Source organism: Amphibalanus amphitrite, unplaced genomic scaffold (assembly GCF_019059575.1).
Source record: "Amphibalanus amphitrite isolate SeventyFive unplaced genomic scaffold, NRLGWU_Aamphi_draft 000454F_arrow, whole genome shotgun sequence".
NCBI classification, from domain to species: domain Eukaryota; kingdom Metazoa; phylum Arthropoda; class Thecostraca; order Balanomorpha; family Balanidae; genus Amphibalanus; species Amphibalanus amphitrite.
Window position 1 is genome coordinate 364,733 of NW_024881948.1, and position 10,437 is coordinate 375,169.

Below are 10,437 nucleotides of genomic sequence, written 5' to 3' on the forward strand. Positions count from 1 at the left end.
GCGACGGGGCAGGATCGATGGACGCACACACCTGGCACGATTTGACGACCGCCCGGACCGCCGACTTCGTCACGGCCCCGCTGCCCAGCTCTCGGCGCGCGTACCACCAAGTACGGCGCACCCCCTGGTGGCCCACGCTCTCATGCACCGCCTGTATGTCCTCTGCACGCGCTGTCCTCACGGCGGCCACCACGCCCACGGCCTCTGGCGGTTTGACCTTCAGCCACTCCCCTGGCACTCTTGTCAGTTCATCGGCTCGGTTATTCGCTGACGGCACAAGTTCTACCGACACGGCAAGACCGTACTCCGTCACCAGCTGCATGAACACTGCCACCCGCCGCCGTATCAGCATTTCAGACTGCGCCTTGGTGCGTAGCCTGGCTCGGCCTGTCAGCGCGTCGGTAAGCCAGCGCTGAACGGTCACGGAGTCCGTGCGCAGGTCCAGCCGTCTGAAACCCCACGCCACGGCCATGTTGACACCGTTCAACGCAGCATCTAGCTCAGACAAGTTGATGTGCATGTCGGTGTCCACCTCGGTGCGCAGCCACGCGGCGTCTTCGATCACCTCGCCCGTGTCAGGGTCACTTAGGACCACGCCGCGGGCGATAGCACTGGCGTCAGTCCACACGGTGACAGATTCGCCGGAGACGCACCACTGTCCCCGTGCTGGGTCGCGCTCCGTCACCCGCCGGGCCACGTCAGTGACCTGTTTGAGCAAGTCATTGTCACCGATCGGTGAGTCCCAGTCGTCACTCGCTTTGTTCGCCGTCCTTTTTAGCCAGGCAGCGGCTGGTCGCAGCCACCCGGCAACAGGCATGTGTGACGTCAGCTGACCTGCCCAAGCGAAGACCGCGCGCCTGGTCAACACCTCAGGTGGCTTTGACGGTGTCACGTCGTCCCGCGTCCATCGCAGTGCGCCGTCGAAGCCCTGTTTCACGCGCAGTCCCAGCATTCTCGCCCCCGCTTCATTTGTCACGCGCTCCGGCGGCTTGCACTCCAGTCCGTAGCTGGCAAAATGCTGCGCTACCTGCTGGGACGAGACATACGTCTCGTTCACCAGCAGGTCATCAGCGTAGGGTAGCACAGCCTTTGCCATATCGGGGTCCTGATCTAATACCTCCCTGACCACTGCTCGCATGACGTCACTTGCAATGCACAGACCGAACCCGACGCGCGTCAAAGCATATCTCTGGCCACCAACAATCACTGTCTGGAATGGCCACAGCTCTGGAGCCACGTGTAGCTGCAGAAAGGCCTTTTTCAGATCAATCACAGCAACATTGGCTCCATGACGGCGCCACTTGCGGAGCTGGTCACGGCAAACATCGGCTTCAGCCGTATGGGGCACCAGATGCTCATTTAACTCTTTGTAGTCGAGCACCGGTCTGACCTTGTTCTTGGCCTCCTGAATCGCCACCATGAGCGGGATCAAACCGCGCACCGGTCCGTGCTCTCGTTCGTCGTATGGCTGCAGCCAACCTTCATCTATCCACAACTGCAATTCGTCATCGAACTGTCCCTGCGCCTCGGCCGGCACGCGATACTGCGGCACAGTATTTGCGAGCCTCACGGGCTCCTTGCCGTTGGCCCACTTCCACCACACTGTCCACTTCCCTGCACTGAACTTTGCCAGAAAGTCCGCCGTCTCGATCCGTCTGTCCCCCGGACCGCGCGCCTTAACCACAGCGGCAGATGAACCACTCGATTCAGGCCGAACACCTGCATATTCCGAGCGCTCCTCTCCCGTCACACTGCCGTCCCCGAGCCCCGGGCCGCGCGCCTGAACCACAGCGACAGACATATCACTCGACTCGGCCCTAACACCGGCACACCCCGATCGCTCTTCTCTCGTCACACCGCCGCCCCCGAGTCGCACCTCTCCTGCCCGAACAAACACACCGCCCAGCGCCTCCAATCCGGTCATTCCCAGCAACACATCGACACCCATCAGCCTTTCCGCTACCACCACAGCACGTACCGCAGCTCGGCGGCCTTGTGCTTCCAGACTCACATCTGCCCTCCCACAGCATCGCACCGCACTACCATTCACCGCCGTCATATTTATCTCACACTGATCCCAGTTGTTCAAACACCCAACAAACACCACGGTTTCCTCGCAGCCCGTGTCCACCAGCGCGTGACACGGCCGTCCGTTGAGTAGCATGATGATCACCGGCGCTCTGCTGCCGGCGCGGTGGGCGGCGGAGGAGACGCTTGCGCTGATGCAGCTCCCCCGCCGCAGCCGTTTGGGCACATCCGGGCGACATGACCCAGCCGGCCACAGGTCCAGCAGCGGATCGGACCCGGCCGGCGAGCCGACCTTGAGATGTCACTGTGATGGGGCGACGGGCCGCCCGCCGCCGTCGCCGCTGCCGCCGCCGCCGCCGGCCCCGCCGCAGTGACCGTCGCCCTGGAGAGCACTGCTCTCGCCCGGTCCAGGACATACTCCAGCGTGAAGCTCTCCCCGAGCCCGTCACGGACCGAGGCCTGCACAGTCTCCGGCAGTCCGTTGACGAAGACGATCGCGATGGCCCTTTCGGGGAGACCACCCATCAGCTCAGCGAGCTGCTGCAGCGCCGCCAGATAGACGTCTGCTGTTTCTCCGGGACGAAGGTGGCGTCTGGTCATCTCGGCCTGTGCTGTGAATGGGTCCATGGCGAAGGCCCTCAGTAGCTTGGCCTTCACACTGGACAGGTGATGGCGAGTCTCCGGAGGCATTCGCGACCACACCGCGAAAGCACCACCGCGCAGCCGAGTCGGCAGCACCGCCATCAACGATACCGCGCGTAGCTCGCACAGGAGAGCAGCCTGCTCCAGCCATTCCACGACGTTCCCAGTTCCGTCAAATTCCGGAATGGTTCTGGCGTCGAACGCCGGCGTCGCCTCCATCACTGCTCTTCCGGTGCCTCCGTCACCAGGCTCAGAGCTCTCACCTGGCATCTTCTCACCGCTTGAACCAGAGAAATGCCGAAATAGCTTGTGGTATTTCCGACAAAAGTCCGAGTTGGTCTAGTCTTCTATTTCCATTCCATTCCAACGCCACCAACACCACACACGGACCCGTCCTCTCGCCTGCGCCCTCTCTGCCTCACTGCCGCCTCTCACCCCGTCCACACATGGCCAGCAGGCGGCTTCCGCCCATGAACAACGTCGCCCTTCTTCCGTCCCTCCACGTGTCTCTGTCGCTAACGAAACAGTACTAATTCAGGCCCACTCGCCGACGCACAACTAAGCTAGAATGACACATTCGAAACACAATTAACTCCTACCTCATTTTACTCTTAACTCTTGCACGTTCAGCCATGCCTGATGGTCGCCAGGCGCCAAACGCTAGGGCAGCACCCTGCTGGCAAGGTTTTCCCTGGAAGGTGGGCGGGTCGGCCCGGCAGATCACAGCGCGGTGAAGAAGCAACGGAAAGAGCAGCGACGACTGACGCCGCTTTAGCTGCTGCTGCTCCTGCTGCTGCTGCTGCTGCTGTCAATGTCTACGCCGCCTCCGCTGCTACTGTTGCTGCTGCCACTTGCCAGTTTCCTTGTCCTTCTGCCAGGTCCCTGCTGCTGCCGCTGCCGTTACCATCCCCGCTGCCTTCGCAGTTCGCTGCCGCTGCCTTTACTGTCGCTGTCTCTGTCCCTGCTGCTGACGCCACCACTGCCTCTGCTACCGCTGCTGCTGCTGCCTGTCGCTGCCGCTGCCGCTACCGCTGCTGCTGTTCGCTGGTTCTTCTGCTGCCTCTGCCTCCGCCGCTGCTACCGCTGCTACTGCCTCTGCTGCTGCTGTCTCTGCTGCTGCTGCTGCTGCCGCAGCTGCTGTTAGCTGGTTCTTCTGCTGCTACTGCCGCTGCTGCTGCTGCCACTGCCGCCACCACTGCCTCTGCTACCGCTGCTGCTGCTGCCACTGCTGCCGCTGCTGCTGTCTCCTGCTGCTGCAGCTACTACCGCTGCTGCTGCCTGTCGCTGCCGCTGCCGTTGCTGCTATACCACTGCTGCTGTTAGCTGGTTCTTCTGCTGCCACTACCGCTGCTGCTGCTGCCACTGCTGCCGCTGCCGCTGCCACTGCTGCCGCTGCCGCTGCCACTGATGCCGCTGCCGCTGCTGCTGCTACTGCTGCTGTTGTATCCTGCCGCTGCTGCTACCGCTGCTGCTGCTACCGCTGCTGCTGCTACCGCTGCTGCTGCTACCGCTGCTGCTGCTACCGCTGCTTTCTCATGCTGCTGCTTTCTCATGCTGCTGCTGTCTCCTGCTGCTGTCTCCTGCTGCTGCTATGTCCTGCTGCTGCCGCTGACGCAGCTGCTGTCTACCGCTGCCGCTGTTAGCTGGTTCTGCTGCTGAAACTGCCGCTGCTGCCTCTGCTGTCTCATGCTGCTGTCACCTGCTGCTGCTACCTGCTGCTGTCTCCTGCTGCCGCTGTCTCCTGCTGCTGTCTCCTGCTGCTGTCACCTGCTGCTGCTACCTGCTACTGTCTCCTGCTGCTGCTGTCTCCTGCTGCTGCCGCTGCCGCAGCAGCTGTCTGGCGCTGCCGCTACCGCTGCCGCTGTTAGCTGGTTCTGCTGCTGAAACTGCCGCTGCCGCCAGCGTCGACAATCGATGCCGGTCGGACGGGGCGGCCTGGTGAACCGGCATTGATTCTGGCACCGCACCCCGTCGACCTGCACCTGGGGCCACCTTCATAAAACACCACCAGACACGTCATACGTCACATACAAACACGGTCATTTACAGCCGGTGTCTGTTCAAAATGTTCTGACCTAAGGACTTGACTTGGCTGGTAACATGCTTGATGAATATCAATAAAAATGCTCGAATCCGTGGATCACTAGGATTAGCTCAACGACACCGACACCGACCATTCTGTAATCCTCCACGGCACAGGGGAATGAGGTTCCATCGTATGTGGTCCCATCTTTAGGTACATGGTTGGATCAGACGAGTATGTCAACGAGGGAAGGCCGACCAATGCTAATTTTAGAATGTTTGGTCATCTGATGATTATCAAAATTAGGTTAATGACAGGCATTAATGCGGCTCATATACCTAAAGACTCATTGATGTAGCTCAATGCGACCCAGTAATATTTATTTCACTATGAACACCGTAGTTAAACAAAGTAGGCGTATTTTTCAATAATAGGTACGTATTCCCGCAGTTTTCCAGGATTTATAATAGCCTAAATTTCTGTTTAATATGATCTCTATGCGCTCCACTTTTCAAAATGTATAGGTAGGGCTCAAATTATTCTAGCATACCAAAACCATGCCTGCCATGCAATACCATAACGCTTAAGCTCAAATACATGAATAATTGGTGGGGCTTGGCCGGGCCCTACCAGGCCTATTGAATTGAAAACGACACCTATGATCAAGTTCAAGAACTGTACATAAGTTATAAATGTAGAGCATTTTCAGTCCTATCAGCAATCAATCCTTTATTGAAGTTGAGAAGTTTGATGTAATTAAATTGTTTCTCCTAAAGTTTGTGGTGCCCGTCGCCCGGCAAACTACGAGAGCGGTAGCAGTTCGCGCGCTGCTCGCTAGATGTCTCTAGTTGTGCCAGCCTGCGGAGGTAGACTGTACCGCAGCGCGCGGGTAGGCTGTGCCGGAGGGCGCGTCGGCGGGCGAACGGGTTCGCCCGGCGCTGAAATAAAGCTCTGCGAACTTGCTGTGTACTTACCTATTTCAATAGCAATAACATGTGCTTCATAGAGAACGAACGCTGGTGCAGTGCTGGTACATCCGGTTAAAAGTTAATCGATATGAGGCTATATGACGGCGCGGGTACATACTAGCGAAGATGTCTGCGCTGTCAGGCATTTACATATAGAATTGTTAGTAGCATGCCGGTATTCGATTTTTGAGCAGCTGATATATATCTACTAGGTCTAGCTAGAGAACTTGATGATTTTGGTGCAACAGTTCCCTTTTACACACAATGAATACGGATATGTCGCTAGGTGGTGGCATAGCATTTGATAAGGCGCTTACCTCAGTGTTGGAAGTGGAGGTGCAGCGCAAGGTGGTGGTCCGCGCACGAGAAAGTCCCTCTATAGCTAATTCTTGCTACAATGCCTCGTGGCAGAAAGGAGGTGCTAAGAGCAAATTGTCATCTATTACCACCTTCCCCTCCCTTCCTCCGTCCCTCCCTACCTCTTCTCTCTTTCTCTCTCTCTCTCTCTCTCTCTCTCTCTCTCTCTCTCTCTCTCTCTCTCTCTCTCTCTCTCTCTCTCTCTCTCGAGCCTCCCTTTGGCCAGTAACCTCAGCGGGTGGGGTATCCTTCGGTTGAAGACCCCTGTTGTTAAAGTCCCTCTAGATCGAAGACCCCGAATGATAGGGCCTATCCCCTTGGTCAGCCGCAAAACACAGACCTTTATTTGATAACACCGGCTGCCAGTAAGCGCCAACAGATTAATCACACTGTAGCAGGTGTTACTAATTTAAACGCAGGTGACGTGAAATGCCTCAGCTTCTCTTCTGTTGTGAACAGATCATTATGTATGACGTGCAGGGATTTATGACGACAAATGTTGTGCTCCGATATAAGGCTGTTTGTATGGGCAGCCACTTAATGTTTTGAATTTTTTTTGGTTCATACAGGTGCTTAAAATACAAGCAATGTGGCAGCAATTATCTCATACTTAAAACTAAGCGCATTTTAGAAGAAAGCTGTTTTGTTTATTCACTCATTTTTTTTACACATTTCATTCACCGGTTTATTTTAAGCATTGAGTTTGGCGCAAAATGTACTTAGCATTCAAAAAATTAGCTGCCACAAGCAAACAGCTTCCCAAAAGTCCTGGATATGCTTGAGATATCATAGGTCAGTACCTTATATAAGCGTAGCGCAATATTCATGCTCATTTTCAACACTCCAATGCTAATTTGTTTTGTCTAAACATCAGACAGCCCGGGGCAATACAAATATCGCGGCAATAAGCAATTTGCTGATATTCCGCCGGCATTCGGCGCCGACTCTGAGCATGGCAACACACTGCCACGCTGGTCATTGTGATGATAATGATGGCATGAATGGCCGAGTGGAAACGTCAATACGAATAGCAAGTCGGAGTCGGCGCATATACCACATTCTGGCAATTTTGTCAGCGAATGGACACGAAGGAATTGGTACTGGGAAGTTCGATACAGCTCAGGATGTAATTCAGGGAAGATGCCGAGTGAGAAACTGGCCGTGGTTTCGGTGTTGAGCGATGATATTATATATAAGTAGGCGAGGAGGTGGCTGTCTGGTGGCTCCATGGGACGTGGACACAGCCTGAATAGGACAGTGGTCAGCAGAATACTCTGTCACACCAGCTGGGTGAAGGATGAGGCATGGAGAGATGTATTACCTGCAAAGTTGTTACGTTCATAATATTGTTGTACTGCCGCCGTTTGTTGATTGTACGATTGTTGAGCTTAACAACTAATTACCAGCAGCATTATGCTGTTTCGTTCAAAAGCTATTATTATTGTCACTCAATACTCGATGCTTTTGGGCTGTTGATACTCTTCCAAAAGTTCACATATTTCGGATGCTACATACCTTGGATATTACATGAATTGTCACATTGTCTGCCACTGAAACTCTTTATTCGCGTCTCATCTAATGGAAATTGCCGGCTGCCGGACGGGGGCAGTGGTGCGCAGTCAGCCCCACAAATGCGTCGGACGTCTGTCTCAGGCTGGTTGGTGAACCCGTCTGTCTATCCGCTGGGCGGCCTCTGTGGCAGTGGTGGCCAGCCTCTCCCGCTCAGAGCCCTCACATTCCGACACAGAAATCACGAGTTAAAAGCTCGTTTCGCTGAGATATATCCCCGATGAATAGTGGTCGCTCGAGTATGAATAATATCGAGTTCGGCTGTGTCGAGCTGCTGAATCGATTCTCAGTCAGGCGACGATATGATTGGCTGGCCGCGTCGTCCAAGCAACTTGAGGCCCCGGCCCCGCCCGGCCTTTGACCCAGACCCGTCCCCACCCGGCGTTAGACCCAGCCCCGGCCTCAGTTTCGCCCAGCCCCGCCCAGGTACCGTGCGACCCCAGCCCAGTCCCCCGCCCCCAGTCCAGTCGTTCCGCCCGGCTGCGGCCCTAGTCCCTGTCCCGCCGATGTTCCTCCGCAGTCCTACCGTCAGCTGTGAGCCCAGCGACCATTCCAGTACCAACTCTAGCCGCAGTAACAACGCACCTAAGGACCAGTCCCGAACCCAGCCCCAGATCCAGTCCCAGACCTAGTCCCAAATCCAAAACCGCTCTTGTCTAGGCCTGGTTCCTCCATTGTGCACAACAATGCAGCGAATGATCAAAATTGTCAGTCGAGCTTTTGCATTAGAACTGTTGAGTTTTCTATGGTGAGGCAATAAAAAAATATGCCAAGTGTATAGCCAACAGGACACAACCAATAATTATTGATCATAAGGTTGGAAGGACGGGACTGATTGATGATTGATAATGGTATAATTTAATGAGCCTGTTTATCAACATTTAAGGTGAGATACAGAGCATTTACCAACCAGCGATTGCTGCGAACGATACGTGGTTGTTACGTTTATAATCACCAGAAATGCTAGCTATTGGCAAAATATTTCATATTTTTAGCGAAAACAGCTTAGGTTCTTCCTTTGGCATAAAAGTTGAGCGAGCTCAAAACTGCCCGTTTTAAGACTGTCTAGTAAATCACCCTAGCCTCTCGGCTCTTATAAAGAGTTGTGAGTGAATTTGACATGCGAGCACTGACAAAGCGTAAACATTATGTAATTCCTACATTTGAAGCTATAAAATAAAAAGTGCATGGAACAAGTAAATAAATGACCTTTTAATTTGTTTTCGATAACTATACACACATCACGCAGCCTCTTTAATCACATATGATTTAAAATTGCCGTTTTGATGACGCATCAAGAAATGCGTGGAAATCAATTCCATTCTGTCAGTTTGGAAGGGTTTTTGGAACCCAGCGTTACCACAGCACAGTGGGAGCTGCTGAGCCGACTGAAGGGCGGCGGCATCACGGCTGGGAGCGGCCTATCCGCCGGCGGATGCCGCCGCTGGGCCTGGCCGACCCGCCGGTGGGTGCCGCGCCACTTACCGCAGTGGCGGAGGTCGATCGGACACGGCCGGCGGCGGGTGGCGGTGGGCGGCGGCGGTCACCTCTGCGGCGCTGGGTCGCTCCCCGGGCGGCGGCGGCGGTGGCGGTGCTCTGGGCGGCACGGGCGGCTGCCGGGGCGGCTGGCGGTCTGTCTCCGGTCAGTGATGGCTCCTGAGGCGGCGCGGCGCGCCAGAGGCGGCTCCCTGTCGGCCGTCGCGAGCGGACTAGTGCGCTCGATACGAGGCGGCGCCGGCGGCCGGCTGCGCGCGCTGCCTCCTCCGTCCGGCCGGGGATCGATCCTTGAGTCGTCAGCAGCGCGCTCCGCCGCCGCCGCCGCCGCCGCCGCCGCCGCCCACCGGCCGACGGTGACGGGGTCGGACCCCCCCCCCCCCCCAGACCCCCCACCCCCACCCCCGATCTGACGGCAGCCGTCAGTGTTCCCCCTCGATGACCGGAGCCCAGGGCCGCCTGACCCGGCGCGGAGGTCCGAGCGGCCGGCCCGACACACCCATTCAGTCGCTACCGCTCTTTCCAATCAGCGGGCCCAGAAGACGCTGCCCTCTGCTGGATTTTGGGCCTCTCTGTGCACATCTAAATGTCGTGTTTTGGTATCGCAGAATCCGTTGACACCCACAAATCGTGCTAAAGCATCATAGTTACCAAAGGGGTTCACATTGCCCGACATTGACATTTTAGATACGCAATGATAAAGCTGCTGAGAATAATCACTTGACACAATCACTATCACATCCTCCAAAGGCTTTACAAGCACATCGCAGTAAAACACTGAGTAAGGCTGGTGTAAAATGGAGCCCCAACTGAGGCGTCTAGCTATCAGCCTGTCGGTATGGCGGCACCGCCATCGGGAGCAGCAGCCCTTCCCGGATCGTAAGGAGATAGCCCGAACTTTCCAAGAATGGTCGGTCGCTGCTGTCAAAGCAGACCGGCCCATCGCGTTCAATGAAGCTTACAGTAGCTCTCGGCATATGAGCTACACAAGATATAATATAGAATACCTACCGATTATAATGATTCGAATACACGAGTACCTACTTGTTGCACTCAGCTAGATAAAGAAGAATGGTCGGTCCTGTCTTATGCCGTTGGATAGCATGCATAAATATTGCATAATCAGACACCGGCTTTGGCAAGGGTGAATCATTTCCTGACTTCAGGATGCGTCCCGCCGATACAATACTTATTTACGTGAATGCAAAAAAAAAACTCGTACACATTCAGATACTGATAGTTTCACAGCAAAACTTCAAGGCCGCACTTGGCATGGGACGGAGTCTTGTTGGGGTAGCGTCGCTCGCTTTGGCCGCTCGTGGTGCTTTGTCCGTCCGGGTGCTGTGTGTCAATGCT

At 55.6% G+C, this 10,437-nt stretch overlaps 1 protein-coding gene across 5 annotated transcripts in view; it reads right to left on the reverse strand.

The window, feature by feature from the left end:
- LOC122391787 (sodium channel protein para-like) overlaps positions 1-9,298 on the reverse strand; it is a 93,997-nt gene extending 84,699 nt beyond the window's left edge. For 3 of the 5 annotated variants that reach the window (XM_043386032.1, XM_043386031.1, XM_043386029.1), the window contains exon 1: positions 9,073-9,282. The gene's annotated coding sequence lies outside the window, so the exon portion shown is untranslated. Of the gene's footprint in view, positions 1-9,072 lie in introns of all 5 variants that reach the window. The other 2 variants (XM_043386033.1, XM_043386030.1) reach the window with 1 other exon arrangement.
- Positions 9,299-10,437: the final 1,139 nt, after the last annotated feature.